Source organism: Stenella coeruleoalba (genome assembly GCF_951394435.1).
Source record: "Stenella coeruleoalba genome assembly, chromosome: 4".
In the NCBI taxonomy this organism is placed as follows: Eukaryota; Metazoa; Chordata; class Mammalia; order Artiodactyla; family Delphinidae; genus Stenella; species Stenella coeruleoalba.
This window is the reverse complement of record NC_137149.1, coordinates 98,847,885-98,866,292: the sequence shown is the minus strand read 5'-3', so window position 1 is coordinate 98,866,292 and position 18,408 is coordinate 98,847,885. Positions and strand designations below refer to the sequence as shown.

Genomic DNA, 18,408 nt, shown 5'->3' with positions numbered 1-18,408 from the left:
TCTTTTTGATTTTAATTTCCCTAAGCTATAGGACCATAAGTGGAAGTGCCCTAGGCTCTGTTGCTTTGTTTTTTGGATGTTTCAGGAAACACCATACACTTCTCCCGAGTGTCTGTTGGCAATTTACATCCCGCCCATCAGCATAACAAGGCTCCCAGTTCTCCATGGCCTGTCCTGCCTTTCTGGATTTTACACTTTTTTCAGATGGCCCTTTTGACCGGGCGGAAGTGAGACTTCATTGTAGTGCAGATTTCCTTTGCAAGCTTGCTTGGTTGGCCAAAAAGGGCATATGCGTTTTTTCATGAATATATTCAGGAAAAATCGCATACGCCCTTTTTGGCCAAGTGCATCATTGCGGACGTTCTGCCTCTTTTCCTATGCTTTCAATGCAATTCCAGTCTACCTCCTGAAATCGGTTTCCTGCAATTCTGCCCTGCTTTCAAGTCCTCTTGGCAGCCTTACTTCAGTCTATTTTTGGACGATAGCTGTCATTTATAACTCTGCAGGTTTGTGAATTACAGTGTCCCTGAGCTCCTTTCTTCAACTCGCTTTCTTGTGAGCTGGCCGCAACACCGCAGGATGGCTTCAGGCCCTAATCTGCTTCCGGCACGGCACGCTGAGCCTTTGGTTAATTCCTCTTCCTGATGGGAAATGAGAGTTAAATTTGCCCGTCCATACACCTCCAGCTAGTCTCTCATTTGTTCTCCCTATTCCTGTTCATCATCCGCAGAATTGCAAACTGGGCCAAACAGGAGGTTAAAGGCGCTGAGTCTCCAAGTGGGGAGAGTGTTAGTAAAGCATCTGGAATGTTGCACCCGAGTACCAGGGGAGGAAAACTGAGACATATTTGAACACGTCTCCCGTTCACACGGTTGATCATACTCTGGTTTCCACATGCATGTTTTAGCTGAAGGAAGAATACCTTAAACCTGGAGAGTTGAGACCCGTGTAATGGGTACCATGCAATATGACTTCAAAGGGTCTTCATTTGCTCACCAAACCTCTCCAATCCTATCACTGCTGCGTTTATGCCCCTGTACACACGCTTGATTCTCTTTTGGAGACATAGCAATCCATAGGTTTTAAGATACTTACTAGTCAAGTACATTCTTAGGCGTTTAATATGGGGTGTTGAGTCCATTTCGTTGAGCAAGGAGTAGCTCTTGTCTATTCCATATTTGGATAAGGAACTTTATCTGTGCTCATTTCAATCTCTGGTTTTATGCAGCACCCCAACTCACCTTTCCCCTTAAGCAAGCATAAGTTGGTTTTCTAAATTTGAGACCCTGTTCTGTTCTGTAATTCAGTTCCTGTGTAGCCAAGTTTACATTCCGTGTATTACTGATATCTTATGATGTTTCTTTTTCTGTGTGACTTATTTCAGTTAGAATCATCATAACTGAATCCACTCATTGTGCTGCTAAGGGCCTGATGACATAGATTTCATTGCTGAGTGATATTGCTTTGTAAGTAAATACCACAACTTCTTTATCCATTTTTCACTTTCTGCGATGTTGAACTTGTACTGTAAACGAGGTTCTTGTAAACAGAGCCGTTCCAAACTTTGGGGTGGCTGTGTCTTTTTGATTTTAATTTCCCTAAGCTATAGGACCATAAGTGGAAGTGCCCTAGGCTCTGTTGCTTTGTTTTTTGGATGTTTCAGGAAACACCATACACTTCTCCCGAGTGTCTGTTGGCAATTTACATCCCGCCCATCAGCATAACAAGGCTCCCAGTTCTCCATGGCCTGTCCTGCCTTTCTGGATTTTACACTTTTTTCAGATGGCCCTTTTGACCGGGGGGAAGTGAGACTTCATTGTAGTGCAGATTTCCTTTGCAAGCTTGCTTGGTTGGCCAAAAAGGGCATATGCGTTTTTTCATGAATATATTCAGGAAAAATCGCATACGCCCTTTTTGGCCAAGTGCATCATTGCGGACGTTCTGCCTCTTTTCCTATGCTTTCAATGCAATTCCAGTCTACCTCCTGAAATCGGTTTCCTGCAATTCTGCCCTGCTTTCAAGTCCTCTTGGCAGCCTTACTTCAGTCTATTTTTGGACGATAGCTGTCATTTATAACTCTGCAGGTTTGTGAATTACAGTGTCCCTGAGCTCCTTTCTTCAACTCGCTTTCTTGTGAGCTGGCCGCAACACCGCAGGATGGCTTCAGGCCCTAATCTGCTTCCGGCACGGCACGCTGAGCCTTTGGTTAATTCCTCTTCCTGATGGGAAATGAGAGTTAAATTTGCCCGTCCATACACCTCCAGCTAGTCTCTCATTTGTTCTCCCTATTCCTGTTCATCATCCGCAGAATTGCAAACTGGGCCAAACAGGAGGTTAAAGGCGCTGAGTCTCCAAGTGGGGAGAGTGTTAGTAAAGCATCTGGAATGTTGCACCCGAGTACCAGGGGAGGAAAACTGAGACATATTTGAACACGTCTCCCGTTCACACGGTTGATCATACTCTGGTTTCCACATGCATGTTTTAGCTGAAGGAAGAATACCTTAAACCTGGAGAGTTGAGACCCGTGTAATGGGTACCATGCAATATGACTTCAAAGGGTCTTCATTTGCTCACCAAACCTCTCCAATCCTATCACTGCTGCGTTTATGCCCCTGTACACACGCTTGATTCTCTTTTGGAGACATAGCAATCCATAGGTTTTAAGATACTTACTAGTCAAGTACATTCTTAGGCGTTTAATATGGGGTGTTGAGTCCATTTCGTTGAGCAAGGAGTAGCTCTTGTCTATTCCATATTTGGCTTAAGGAACTTTATCTGTGCTCATTTCGATCTCTGGTTTTATGCAGCACCCCAACTCACCTTTCCCCTTAAGCAAGCATAAGTTGGTTTTCTAAATTTGAGACCCTGTTCTGTTCTGTAATTCAGTTCCTGTGTAGCCAAGTTTACATTCCGTGTATTACTGATATCTTATGATGTTTCTTTTTCTGTGTGACTTATTTCAGTTAGAATCATCATAACTGAATCCACTCATTGTGCTGCTAAGGGCCTGATGACATAGATTTCATTGCTGAGTGATATTGCTTTGTAAGTAAATACCACAACTTCTTTATCCATTTTTCACTTTCTGCGATGTTGAACTTGTACTGTAAACGAGGTTCTTGTAAACAGAGCCGTTCCAAACTTTGGGGTGGCTGTGTCTTTTTGATTTTAATTTCCCTAAGCTATAGGACCATAAGTGGAAGTGCCCTAGGCTCTGTTGCTTTGTTTTTTGGATGTTTCAGGAAACACCATACACTTCTCCCGAGTGTCTGTTGGCAATTTACATCCCGCCCATCAGCATAACAAGGCTCCCAGTTCTCCATGGCCTGTCCTGCCTTTCTGGATTTTACACTTTTTTCAGATGGCCCTTTTGACCGGGGGGAAGTGAGACTTCATTGTAGTGCAGATTTCCTTTGCAAGCTTGCTTGGTTGGCCAAAAAGGGCGTATGCGTTTTTTCCTGAATATATTCAGGAAAAAACGCATACGCCCTTTTTGGCCAAGTGCATCATTGTGGACGTTCTGCCTCTTTTCCTATGCTTTCAATGCAATTCCAGTCTACCTCCTGAAATTGGTTTCCTGCAATTCTGTCCCGCTTTCAAGTCCTCTTGGCAGCCTTACTTCAGTATATTTTTGGACGATAGCTGTCATTTATAACCCTGCAGTTTTGTGAATTACAGTGCCCCTGAGCTCCTTTCTTCAACTCGCTTTCTTGTGAGCTGGCCGCAACACCGCAGGATGGCTTCAGGCCCTAATCTTGTTCCGGCATATCATGATGAGCCTTTGGTTAATTCCTCTTCCTGGTGGGAAATGAGAGTTAAATTTGCCCGTCCAGACACCTCCAGCTAGTCTCTCATTGATTCTCGCTATTCCTGTTCTTCTTCCACAGAAATTGCAAACTGGTCCAAACAGGATGTTAAAGAGACTGACTCTCCAAATCGGGAGAGTGTTAGTAAAGCGACTGGAATGTTGCACCCAAGTACCAGGGTACGAAAACTGAGATATATTTGAACACGTCTCCCATTCACACGGTTGATCATACTCTGGGTTCCACATGCATGTTTTAGCTGAAGGAAGAATACCTTAAACCTGGGTAGTTGAAACCCGTGTAACGGGTACCATGCAATATGACTTCAAAGGGTCTTCATTTGCTCACCAAACCTCTCCAATCCTATCACTGCTGCGTTTATGCCCCTGTACACACGCTTGATTCTCTTTTGGAGACATAGCAATACATAGGTTTTAAGATACTTACTAGTCAGGTATATTCTTAGGCGTTTAATATGGGGTGTTGAGTCCATTTCGTTGAGCAAGGAGTAGCTCTTGTCTATTCCATATTTGGCTTAAGGAACTTTATCTGTGCTCATTTCAATCTCTGGTTTTATGCAGCACCCCAACTCACCTTTCCCCTTAAGCAAGCATAAGTTGGTTTTCTAGATTTGAGACCCTGTTCTGTTTTGGAATTCAGTTCCTCTGTAGCCAAGTTTACATTCCGTGTATTAGTGATATCTTATGATGTTTCTTTTTCTGTGTGACTTATTTCAGTTAGAATCATCGTACCTGAATCCACTCATTATGCTGCTACGGGCCTGATGACATAGATTTCATTGCTGAGTGATACTGCATTGTACGTAAGTACCACAAGTTCTTTATCCATTTTTCACTTTCTGTGATATTGAACTTGTACGGTAAACGAGGTTCTTGTAAACAGAGCCGTTCCAAACTTTGGGGTGGCTGTGTCTTTTTGATTTTAATTTCCCTAAGCTATAGGACCATAAGTGGAAGTGCCCTAGGCTCTGTTGCTTTGTTTTTTAGATGTTTCAGGAAACACCATACACTTCTCCCGAGTGTCTGTTGGCAATTTACATCCCGCCCATCAGCATAACAAGGCTCCCAGTTCTCCATGGCCTGTCCTGCCTTTCTGGATTTTACACTTTTTTCAGATGGCCCTTTTGACCGGGGGGAAGTGAGACTTCAATGTAGTGCAGATTTCCTTTGCAAGCTTGCTTGGTTGGCCAAAAAGGGCGTATGCGTTTTTTCATGAATATATTCAGGAAAAATCGCATACGCACTTTTTGGCCAAGTGCATCATTGCGGACGTTCTGCCTCTTTTCCTATGCTTTCAATGCAATTCCAGTCTACCTCCTGAAATTGGTTTCCTGCAATTCTGCCTTGCTTTCAAGTCCTCTTGGCAGCCTTACTTCAGTATATTTTTGGACGATAGCTGTCATTTATAACTCTGCAGGTTTGTGAATTACAGTGTCCCTGAGCTCCTTTCTTCAACTCGCTTTCTTGTGAGTTGGCCGCAACACCGCAGGATGGCTTCAGGCCCTAATCTGCTTCCGGCACGGCACGCTGAGCCTTTGGTTAATTCCTCTTCCTGATGGGAAATGAGAGTTAAATTTGCCCGTCCAGACACCTCCAGCTAGTCTCTCATTTGTTCTCCCTATTCCTGTTCATCTTCCGCAGAAAATGCAAACTGGGCCAAACAGGAGGTTAAAGGCGCTGACTCTCCAAGTGGGGAGAGTGTTAGTAAAGCATCTGGAATGTTGCACCCGAGTACCAGGGGAGGAAAACTGAGACATATTTGAACACGTCTCCCGTTCACACGGTTGATCATACTCTGGGTTCCACATGCATGTTTTAGCTGAAGGAAGAATACCTTAAACCTGGAGAGTTGAGACCCGTGTAATGGGTACCATGCAATATGACTTCAAAGGGTCTTCATTTGCTCACCGAACCACTCCAATCCTATCACTGCTGCGTTTATGCCCCTGTACACACGCTTGATTCTCTTTTGGAGACATAGCAATCCATAGGTTTGAAGATACTTACTAGTCAAGTACATTCTTAGGCGTTTAATATGGGGTGTTGAGTCCATTTCGTTGAGCAAGGAGTAGCTCTTGTCTATTCCATATTTGGCTTAAGGAACTTTATCTGTGCTCATTTCGATCTCTGGTTTTATGGAGCACCCCAACTCACCTTTCCCCTTAAGCAAGCATAAGTTGGTTTTCTAAATTTGAGACCCTGTTCTGTTCTGTAATTCAGTTCCTGTGTAGCCAAGTTTACATTCCGTGTATTACTGATATCTTATGATGTTTCTTTTTCTGTGTGACTTATTTCAGTTAGAATCATCATAACTGAATCCACTCATTTTGCTGCTAAGGGCCTGATGACATAGATTTCATTGCTGAGTGATATTGCTTTGTAAGTAAATACCACAACTTCTTTATCCATTTTTCACTTTCTGCGATGTTGAACTTGTACTGTAAACGAGGTTCTTGTAAACAGAGCCGTTCCAAACTTTGGGGTGGCTGTGTCTTTTTGATTTTAATTTCCCTAAGCTATAGGACCATAAGTGGAAGTGCCCTAGGCTCTGTTGCTTTGTTTTTTGGATGTTTCAGGAAACACCATACACTTCTCCCGAGTGGTTGTTGGCAATTTACATCCCGCCCATCAGCATAACAAGGCTCCCAGTTCTCCATGGCCTGTCCTGCCTTTCTGGATTTTACACTTTTTTCAGATGGCCCTTTTGACCGGGGGGAAGTGAGACTTCATTGTAGTGCAGATTTCCTTTGCAAGCTTGCTTGGTTGGCCAAAAAGGGCGTATGCGTTTTTTCCTGAATATATTCAGGAAAAAACGCATACGCCCTTTTTGGCCAAGTGCATCATTGTGGACGTTCTGCCTCTTTTCCTATGCTTTCAATGCAATTCCAGTCTACCTCCTGAAATCGGTTTCCTGCAATTCTGTCCCGCTTTCAAGTCCTCTTGGCAGCCTTACTTCAGTATATTTTTGGACGATAGCTGTCATTTATAACCCTGCAGTTTTGTGAATTACAGTGCCCCTGAGCTCCTTTCTTCAACTCGCTTTCTTGTGAGCTGGCCGCAACACCGCAGGATGGCTTCAGGCCCTAATCTTGTTCCGGCATATCACGATGAGCCTTTGGTTAATTCCTCTTCCTGGTGGGAAATGAGAGTTAAATTTGCCCGTCCAGACACCTCCAGCTAGTCTCTCATTGATTCTCGCTATTCCTGTTCTTCTTCCGCAGAAATTGCAAACTGGTCCAAACAGGATGTTAAAGAGACTGACTCTCCAAATCGGGAGAGTGTTAGTAAAGCGACTGGAATGTTGCACCCGAGTACCAGGGTACGAAAACTGAGATATATTTGAACACGTCTCCCATTCACACGGTTGATCATACTCTGGGTTACACATGCATGTTTTAGCTGAAGGAAGAATACCTTAAACCTGGATTGGTGAGACCTGTGTAATGGGTACCATGCAATATGACTTCAAAGGGTCTTCATTTGCTCACCGAACCTCTCCAATCCTATCACTGCTGCGTTTATGCCCCTGTACACACGCTTGATTCTCTTTTGGAGACATAGCAATACATAGGTTTTAAGATACTTACTAGTCAGGTATATTCTTAGGCGTTTAATATGCGGTGTTGAGTCCATTTCGTTGAGCAAGGAGTAGCTCTTGTCTATTCCATATTTGGCTTAAGGAACTTTATCTGTGCTCATTTCAATCTCTGGTTTTATGCAGCACCCCAACTCACCTTTCCCCTTAAGCAAGCATAAGTTGGTTTTCTAAATTTGAGACCCTGTTCTGTTTTGGAATTCAGTTCCTCTGTAGCCAAGTTTACATTCCGTGTATTAGTGATATCTTATGATGTTTCTTTTTCTGTGTGACTTATTTCAGTTAGAATCATCGTACCTGAATCCACTCATTATGCTGCTATGGGCCTGATGACATAGATTTCATTGCTGAGTGATACTGCATTGTACGTAAGTACTACAAGTTCTTTATCCATTTTTCACTTTCTGTGATATTGAACTTGTACGGTAAACGAGGTTCTTGTAAACAGAGCCGTTCCAAACTTTGGGGTGGCTGTGTCTTTTTGATTTTAGTTTCCCTAAGCTATAGGACCATAAGTGGAAGTGCCCTAGGCTCTGTTGCTTTGTTTTTTAGATGTTTCAGGAAACACCATACACTTCTCCCGAGTGTCTGTTGGCAATTTACATCCCACCCATCAGCATAACAAGGCTCCCAGTTCTCCATGGCCTGTCCTGACTTTCTGGATTTTACACTTTTTTCAGATGGCCCTTTTGACCGGGGAGAAGTGAGACTTCATTGTAGTGCAGATTTCCTTTGCAAGCTTGCTTGGTTGGCCAAAAAGGGCGTATGCGTTTTTTCATGAATATATTCAGGAAAAATCGCATACGCCCTTTTTGGCCAAGTGCATCATTGCGGACGTTCTGCCTCTTTTCCTATGCTTTCAATGCAATTCCAGTCTACCTCCTGAAATTGGTTTCCTGCAATTCTGCCCTGCTTTCAAGTCCTCTTGGCAGCCTTACTTCAGTATATTTTTGGACGATAGCTGTCATTTATAACTCTGCAGGTTTGTGAATTACAGTGTCCCTGAGCTCCTTTCTTCAACTCGCTTTCTTGTGAGCTGGCCGCAACACCGCAGGATGTCTTCAGGCCCTAATCTTGTTGTGGCACGGCACGCTGAGCCTTTGGTTAATTCCTCTTCCTGGTGGGAAATGAGAGTTAAATTTGCCCATCCAGACACCTCCAGCTAGTCTCTCATTGGTTCTCGCTATTCCTGTTCATCTTCCACAGAAATTGCAAACTGGGCCAAACAGGAGGTTAAAGGGACTGACTCTCCAAGTGGGGAGAGTGTTAGTAAAGCGTCTGGAATGTTGCACCCGAGTACCAGGGTACGAAAACTGAGACATATTTGAACACGTCTCCCGATCACATGGTTGATCATACTCTACGTTCCACATGCATGTTTTAGCTGAAGGAAGAATACCTTAAACCCGGGTAGTTGAAACCCGTGGAATGGGTACCATGCAATATGACTTCAAAGGGTCTTCATTTGCTCACGAACCTCTCCAATCCTATCACTGCTGCGTTTATGCCCCTGTACACATGCTTGATTCTCTTTCGGAGACATAGCAATCCATAGGTTTTAAGATACTTACTAGTCAGGTACATTCTTAGGCGTTTAATATGCGGTGTTGAGTCCATTTTGTTGAGCAAGGAGTAGCTCTTGTCTATTCCATATTTGGCTTAAGGAACTTTATCTGTGCTCATTTCAATCTCTGGTTTTATGCAGCACCCCAACTCACCTTTACCCTTAAGCAAGCATAAGTTGGTTTTCTAAATTTGAGACCCTGTTCTGTTCTTCAGTTCCTGTGTAGCCAAGTTTACATTCCGTGTATTACTGATATCTTATGATGTTTCTTTTTCTGTGTGACTTATTTCAGTTAGAATCATCATACCTGAATCCACTCATTGTGCAGCTAAGGGCCTGATGACATAGATTTCATTGCTGAGTGATATTGCTTTGTAAGTAAATACCACAACTTCTTTATCCATTTTTCACTTTCTGCGATGTTGAACTTGTACTGTAAACGAGGTTCTTGTAAACAGAGGCGTCCCAAACTTTGGGGTGGCTGTGTCTTTTTGATTTTAATTTCCCTAAGCTATAGGACCATAAGTGGAAGTGCCCTAGGCTCTGTTGCTTTGTTTTTTGGATGTTTCAGGAAACACCATACACTTCTCCCGAGTGTCTGTTGGCAATTTACATCCCGCCCATCAGCATAACAAGGCTCCCAGTTCTCCATGGCCTGTCCTTCCTTTCTGGATTTTACACTTTTTTCAGATGGCCCTTTTGGCCGGGGGGAAGTGAGACTTCATTGTAGTGCAGATTTCCTTTGCAAGCTTGCTTGGTTGGCCAAAAAGGGCGTATGCGTTTTTTCCTGAATATATTCAGGAAAAAACGCATACGCCCTTTTTGGCCAAGTGCATCATTGTGGACGTTCTGCCTCTTTTCCTATGCTTTCAATGCAATTCCAGTCTACCTCCTGAAATCGGTTTCCTGCAATTCTGCCCCGCTTTCAAGTCCTCTTGGCAGCCTTACTTCAGTCTATTTTTGGACGATAGCTGTCATTTATAACTCTGCAGGTTTGTGAATTACAGTGCCCCTGAGCTCCTTTCTTCAACTTGCTTTCTTGTGACCTGGCCGCAATACCGCAGGATGGCTTCAGGCCCTAATTTGGTTCCGTCACGGCACGCTGAGCCTTTGGTTTATTTCCTCTTCCTGGTGGGAAATGAGAGTTAAATTTGCCCGTCCAGACACCTCCAGCTAGTCTCTCATTGGTTCTCGCTATTCCTGTTCATCTTCCGCAGAAATTGGAAACTGGGGCAAACAGGAGGTTAAAGGCGCTGACCCTCCTAGTGGGGAGAGTGTTAGTAAAGCGTCTGGAATGTTGCACCCGAGTACCAGGGGAGGAAAACTGAGACATATTTGAACACGTCTCCCGTTCACATGGTTGATCATACTTGGGTTCCTCATGCATGTTTTAGCTGAAGGAAGAATAGCTTAAACCTGGAGAGTTAAGACCCGTGTAATGGGTACCATGCAATATGACTTCAAAGGGTCTTCATTTGCTCACCGAACCTCTCCAATCCTATCACTGCTGCGTTTATGCCCCTGTACACATGCTTGATTCTCTTTCGGAGACATAGCAATCCATAGGTTTTAAGATACTTACAAGTCAGGTACATTCTTAGGCATTTAATATGCGGTGTTGAGTCCATTTTGTTGAGCAAGGAGTAGCTCTTGTCTATTCCATATTTGGCTTAAGGAACTTTATCTGTGCTCATTTCAATCTCTGGTTTTATGCAGCACCCCAACTCACCTTTACCCTTAAGCAAGCATAAGTTGGTTTTCTAAATTTGAGACCCTGTTCTGTTCTGTAATTCAGTTCCTGTGTAGCCAAGTTTACATTCCGTGTATTACTGATATCTTATGATGTTTCTTTTTCTGTGTGACTTATTTCAGTTAGAATCATCATACCTGAATCCACTCACTGTGATGCTAAGGGCCTGATGACATAGATTTCATTGCTGAGTGATATTGCTTTGTAAGTAAATACCACAACTTCTTTATCCATTTCTCACTTTCTGCGATGTTGAACTTGTACTGTAAACGAGGTTCTTGTAAACAGAGGCGTCCCAATCTTTGGGGTGGCTGTGTCTTTTTGATTTTAATTTCCCTAATCTATAGGACCATAAGTGGAAGTGCCCTAGGCTCTGTTGCTTTGTTTTTTGGATGTTTCAGGAAACACCATACACTTCTCCCCAGTGTCTGTTGGCAATTTACATCCCGCCCATCAGCATAACAAGGCTCCCAGTTCTCCATGGCCTGTCCTTCCTTTCTGGATTTTACACTTTTTTCAGATGGCCCTTTTGGCCAGGGGGAAGTGAGACTTCATTGTAGTGCAGATTTCCTTTGCAAGCTTGCTTGGTTGGCCAAAAAGGGCGTATGCGTTTTTTCCTGAATATATTCAGGAAAAAACGCATAGGCCCTTTTTGGCCAAGTGCATCATTGTGGACGTTCTGCCTCTTTTCCTATGCTTTCAATGCAATTCCAGTCTACCTCCTGAAATCGGTTTCCTGCAATTCTGCCCCACATTCAAGTCCTCTTGGCAGCCTTACTTCAGTCTATTTTTGGACGATAGCTGTCATTTATAACTCTGCAGGTTTGTGAATTACAGTGCCCCTGAGCTCCTTTCTTCAACTCGCTTTCTTGTGAGCTGGCCGCAACACCGCAGGATGGCTTCAGGCCCTAATCTGGTTCTGGCACGGCATGCTGAGCCTTTGGTTATTTCCTCCTCCTGGTGGGAAATGAGAGTTAAATTTGCCCGATCAGACACCTCCAGCTAGCCTCTCATTGGTTCTCGCTATTCCTGTTCATCTTCCGCAGTAATTGCAAACTCTGCCAAAGAGGAGGTTGAAGGCGCTGACTCTTCAAGTGGGGAGAGTGTCAGTAAAGCGTCTGGAATGTTGCACCCGAGTACCAGGGGAGGACAACTGAGACATATTTGAACACGTCTCCCGATCACATGGTTGATCATACTCTGGGTTCCACATGCATGTTTTAGCTGAAGGAAGAATACCTAAAACCTGGGTAGTTGAAACCCGTGGAATGGGTACCATGCAATATGACTTCAAAGGGTCTTCATTTGCTCACCGAACTTCTCCAATCCTATCACTGCTGCGTTTATGCCCCTGTACACATGCTTGATTCTCTTTCGGAGACATAGCAATCCCTAGGTTTTAAGATACTTACTAGTCAGGTACATTCTTAGGAGTTTAATATGCGGTGTTGAGTCCATTTCGTTGAGCAAGGAGTAGCTCTTGTTTATTCCATATTTGGCTTAAGGAACTTTATCTGTGCTCATTTCAATCTCTGGTTTTATGCAGCACCCCAACTCACCTTTCCCCTTAAGCAAGCATAAGTTGGTTCTCTAAATTTGAGACCCTGTTCTGTTCTGTAATTCAGTTCCTGTGTAGCCAAGTTTACATTCCATGTATTACTGATACCTTATGATGTTTCTTTTTCTGTGTGACTTATTTCAGTTAGAATCATCATACCTGAATCCACTCATTGTGCTGCTAAGGGCCTGATGACACAGATTTCATTGCTGATTGATATTGCTTTGTAAGTAAATACCACAACTTCTTTATCCATTTTTCACTTTCTGCGATGTTGAACTTGTACTGTAAACGAGGTTCTTGTAAACAGAGCCGTTCCAAACTTTGGGGTGGCTGTGTCTTTTTGATTTTAAATTCCCTAAGCTATAGGACCATAAGTGGAAGTGCCCTAGGCTCTGTTGCTTTGTTTTTTAGATGTTTCAGGAAACACCATACACTTCTCCCGAGTGGTTGTTGGCAATTTACATCCCGCCCTTCAGCATAACAAGGCTCCCAGTTCTCCATGGCCTGTCCTGCCTTTCTGGATTTTACACTTTTTTCAGATGGCCCTTTTGACCGGGGGGAAGTGAGACTTCATTGTAGTGCAGATTTCCTTTGCAAGCTTGCTTGGTTGGCCGAAAAGGGCGTATGCGTTTTTTCCTGAATATATTCAGGAAAAAACGCATACGCCCTTTTTGGCCAAGTGCATCATTGTGAACGTTCTGCCTCTTTTCCTATGCTTTCAATGCAATTCCAGGCTACCTCCTGAAATCGGTTTCCTGCAATTGTGCCCCGCTTTCAAGTCCTCTTGGCAGCCTTACTTCAGTCTATTTTTGGACGATAGCTGTCATTTATAACTCTTCAGGTTTGTGAATTACAGTGACCCTGAGCTCCTTTCTTCTACTCGCTTTCTTGTGAGCTGGCCGAAACACCGCAGGATGGCTTCAGGCCCTAATCTGGTTCCGGCACGGCACGCTGAGTCTTTGGTTAATTCCTCTTCCTGGTGGGAAATGAGAGTTAAATTTGCCCGTCCAGACACCTCCAGCTAGTCTCTCATTGGTTCTCGCTATTCCTGTTCATCTTCCGCAGAAATTGCAAACTGGAGCAAACAGGAGGTTAAAGGGACTGACTCTCCAAGTGGGGAGAATGTTAGTAAAGCATCTGGAATGTTGCACCCGAGTACCAGGGTACGAAAAGTGAGACATATTTGAACACATCTCCCGATCACAAGGTTGATCTTACTATATGTTCCACATGCATGTTTTAGCTGAAGGAAGAATACCTTAAACCTGGGTATATGAAAACCGTGGAATGGGTACCATGCAATATGACTTCAAAGGGTCTTCATTTGCTCACCGAACCTCTCCAATCCTATCACTGCTGCGTTTATGCCCCTGTACATATGCTTGATTCTCTTTTGGAGACATAGCAATCCATAGGTTTTAAGATACTTACTAGTCAGGTACATTCTTAGGCGTTTAATATGCGGTGTTGAGTCCATTTCGTTGAGCAAGGAGTAGCTCTTGTCTATTCCATATTTGGCTTAAGGAACTTTATCTCTGCTCATTTCAATCTCTGGTTTTATGCAGCACCCCAACTCACCTTTCCCCTTAAGCAAGCATAAGTTGGTTTTCTAAATTTGAGACCCTGTTCTGTTCTGTAATTCAGTTCCTGTGTAGCCAAGTTTACATTCTGTGTATTACTGATATCTTATGATGTTTCTCTTTCTGTGTGACTTATTTCAGTTAGAATCATCATACCTGAATCCACTCATTGTGCTGCTAAGGGCCTGATGACACAGATTTCATTGCTGAGTGATATTTCTTTGTAAGTAAATACCACAACTTCTTTCTCCATTTTTCACTTTCTGCGATGTTGAACTTGTACTGAAAAAGAGGTTCTTGTAAACAGAGCCGTTCCAAACTTTGGGGTGGCTGTGTCTTTTTGATTTTAAATTCCCTAAGCTATAGGACCATAAGTGGAAGTGCCCTAGGCTCTGTTGCTTTGTTTTTTAGATGTTTCAGGAAACACCATACACTTCTCCCGAGTGTCTGTTGGCAATTTACATCCCGCCCATCAGCATAACAAGACTCCCAGTTCTCCATGGCCTGTCCTGCCTTTCTGGATTTTACACTTTTTTCAGATGGCCCTTTTGACCGGGGGGAAGTGAGACTTCATTGTAGTGCAGATTTCCTTTGCAAGCTTGCTTGGTTGGCCAAAAAGGGCGTATGCGTTTTTTCCTGAATATATTCAGGAAAAAACGCATACGCCCTTTTTGGCCAAGTGCATCATTGTGGACGTTCTGCCTCTTTTCCTATGCTTTCAATGCAATTCCAGTCTACCTCCTGAAATCGGATTCCTGCAATTCTGCCCCGCTTTCAAGTCCTCTTGGCAGCCATACTTCAGTCTATTTTTGGACGATAGCTGTCATTTATAACTCTGCAGGTTTGTGAATTACAGTGCCCCTGAGCTCCTTTCTTCAACTCGCTTTCTGTTGAGCTGGCCGCAACACCGCAGGATGGCTTCAGGCCCTAATCTGGTTCTGGCATGGCACGCTGAGCCTTTGGTTAATTCCTCTTCCTGGTGGGAAATGAGAGTTAAATTTGCCCGTCCAGACACCTCCAGGTAGTCTCCATTGGTTCTCGCTATTCCTGTTCATCTTCCACAGAAATTGCAAACTGGGCCAAACAGGAGGTTAAAGGGACTGACTCTCCAAGTCGGGTGAGTGTTAGTAAAGCGTCTGGAATGTTGCACCCGAGTACCAGGGTACGAAAACTGAGACATATTTGAACACGTCTCCCGATCACATGGTTGATCATACTCTAGGTTCCACATGCATGTTTTAGCTGAAGGAAGAATACCTTAAACCTGGGTAGTTGAAACCCTTGGAATGGGTACCATGCAATATGACTTCAAAGGGTCTTCATTTGCTCACCGAACCTCTCCAATCCTATCACTGCTGCGTTTATGCCCCTGTACACATGCTTGATTCTCTTTCGGAGACATAGCAATCCATAGGTTTTAAGATACTTACAAGTCAGGTACATTCTTAGACGTTTAATATGCGGTGTTGAGTCCATTTCGTTGAGCAAGGAGTAGCTCTTGTCTATTCCATATTTGGCTTAAGGAACTTTATCTGTGCTCATTTCAATCTCTGGTTTTAGGCAGCACCCCAACTCACCTTTCCCCTTAAGCAAGCATAAGTTGGTTTTCGAAATTTGAGACCCTGTTCTGTTCTGTAATTCAGTTCCTGTGTAGCCAAGTTTCCATTCCGTGTATTACTGATATCTTATGATGTTTCTTTTTCTGTGTGACTTATTTCAGTTAGAATCATCATACCTGAATCCACTCATTGTGCTGCTAAGGGCCTGATGACACAGATTTCATTGCTGAGTGATATTGCTTTGTAAGTAACTACCACAACTTCTTTCTCCATTTTTCACTTTCTGCGATGTTGAACTTGTACTGTAAACGAGGTTCTTGTAAACAGAGCCATTCGAAACTTTGGGGTGGCTGTGTCTTTTTGATTTTAAATTCCCTAATCTATAGGACCATAAGTGGAAGTGCCCTAGGCTCTGTTGCTTTGTTTTTTAGATGTTTCAGGAAACACCATACACTTCTCCCCAGTGGTTGTTGGCAATTTACATCCCGCCCTTCAGCATAACAAGGCTCCCAGTTCTCCATGGCCTGTCCTGCCTTTCTGGATTTTACACTTTTTTCAGATGGCCCTTTTGACCTGGGGGAAGTGAGACTTCATTGTAGTGCAGATTTCCTTTGCAAGCTTGCTTGGTTGGCCAAAAAGGGCGTATGCGTTTTTTCCTGAATATATTCAGGAAAAAACGCATACGCCCTTTTTGGCCAAGTGCATCATTGTGGACGTTCTGCCTCTTTTCCTATGCTTTCAATGCAATTCCAGTCTACCTCCTGAAATCGGTTTCCTGCAATTCTGCCCTGCTTTCAAGTCCTCTTGGCAGCCTTACTTCAGTATATTTTTGGACGATAGCTGTCATTTATAACTCTGCAGGTTTGTGAATTACAGTGCCCCTGAGCTCCTTTCTTCAACTCGCTTACTTGGGACCTGGCCGCAACACCGCAGGATGGCTTCAGGCCCTAATCTGGTTCCGGCACGGCACGCTGAGCCTTTGGTTATTTCCTCTTCCTGGTGGGAAATGAGAGTTAAATTTGCCCGTCCAGACACCTCCAGCTAGCCTCTCATTGGTTCTCCCTATTCCTGTTCATCTTCCGCAGAAATTGCAAACTGGGCCAAACAGGAAGTTAAAGGCGCTGACTCTCCAAGTGGGGAGAGTGTTAGTAAAGCGTCTGTAATGTTGCACCCGAGTACCAGGGGAGAAAAACTGAGACATATTTGAACACGTCTCCCGTTCACACGGTTGATCATACTCTGGGTTCCACATGCATGTTTTAGCTGAAGGAAGAATACCTTAAACCTTGAGAGTTGAGACCCGTGGAATGGGTACCATGCAATATGACTTTAAAGGGTCTTCATTTGCTCACCAAACCTCTCCAATCCTATCACTGCTGGGTTTATGCCCCTGTACACACGCTTGATTCTCTTCTGGAGACATAGCAATCCATAGGTTTTAAGATACTTACTAGTCAGGTACATTCTTAGGCGTTTAATATGGGGTGTTGAGTCCATTTCGTTGAGCAAGGAGTAGCTCTTGTCTATTCCATATTTGGCTTAAGGAACTTTATCTGTGCTCATTTCAATCTCTGGTTTTATGCAGCACCCCAACTCACCTTTCCCCTTAAGCAAGCATAAGTTGGTTTTCTAAATTTGAGACCCTGTTCTGTTTTGGAATTCAGTTCCTGTATAGCCAAGTTTACATTCCGTGTATTACTGATATCTTATGATGTTTCTTTTTCTGTGTGACTTATTTCAGTTAGAATCATCGTACCTGAATCCACTCATTATGCTTCTATGGGCTGATGACATAGATTTCATTGCTGAGTGATACTGCATTGTACGTAAGTACCACAAGTTCTTTATCCATTTTTCACTTTCTGTGATATTGACCTTGTACGGTAAACGAGGTTCTTGTAAACAGAGGTGTCCCAAACTTTGGGGTGGCTGTGTCCTTTTGATTTTAATTTCCCTAAGCTATAGGACCATAAGTGGAAGTGCCCTAGGCTCTGTTGCTTTGTTTCTTAGATGTTTCAAGAAACACCATACACTTCTCCTGAGTGTCTGTTGGCAATGTACATCCCACCCATCAGCATAACAAGGCTCCCAGTTCTCCATGGCCTGTCCTGCCTTTCTGGATTTTACACTTTTTTCAGATGGCCCTTTTGACCGGGGGGAAGTGAGACTTCATTGTAGTGCAGATTTCCTTTGCAAGATTGCTTGGTTGGCCAAAAAGGGCGTATGCGTTTTTTCCTGAATATATTCAGGAAAAAACGCATACGCCCTTTTTGGCCAAGTGCATCATTGTGGACGTTCTGCCTCTTTTCCTATGCTTTCAATGCAATTCCAGTCTACCTCCTGAAATCGGTTTCCTGCTATTCTGCCCCGCTTTCAAGTCCTCTTGGCAGCCTTACTTCAGTATATTTTTGGACGATAGCTGTCATTTATAACTCTGCAGGTTTGTGAATTACAGTGCCCCTGAGCTCCTTTCTTCAACTCGCTTTCTTGTGAGCTGGACGCAACACCGCAGGATGGCTTCAGGCCCTAATCTGGTTCCGGCACGGCACGCTGAACCTTTGGTTAATTCCTCTTCCTGGTGGGAAATGAGAGTTAAATTTGCCCGTCCAGACACCTCCAGCTAGTCTCTCATTGGTTCTCACTATTCCTGTTCATCTTCCGCAGAAATTGCAAACTGGGCCAAACAGGAGGTTAAAGGGACTGACTCTCCAAGTCGGGAGAGTGTTAGTAAAGCGTCTGGAATGTTGCACCCGAGTACCAGGGGACGAAAACTGAGACATATTTGAACACGTCTCCCGATCACATGGTTGATCATACTCTAGGTTACACATGCATGTTTTAGCTGAAGGAAGAATACCTTAAACCTGGGTAGTTGAAACCCGTGGAATGGGTACCATGCAATATGACTTCAAAGGGTCTTCATTGGCTCACCAAACCTCTCCAATCCTATCACTGCTGCGTTTATGCCCCTGT

General features: G+C 43.7%; 1 long non-coding RNA gene across 4 annotated transcripts in view; it reads left to right on the top strand.

Moving 5' to 3' along the window:
* The window catches only part of LOC307185422, a 348,734-nt gene that overhangs the window by 264,625 nt on the left and 65,701 nt on the right, over positions 1 to 18,408 (top strand). The window contains exon 4 of one of the 4 annotated variants that reach the window (XR_013828070.1): positions 6,124 to 6,181. The exons of the other annotated variants lie outside the window; for them this stretch is intronic. This is a non-coding gene — a long non-coding RNA (uncharacterized lncRNA). Of the gene's footprint in view, positions 1 to 6,123; positions 6,182 to 18,408 lie in introns of those variants that run through there. 4 annotated transcript variants of the gene reach the window in all.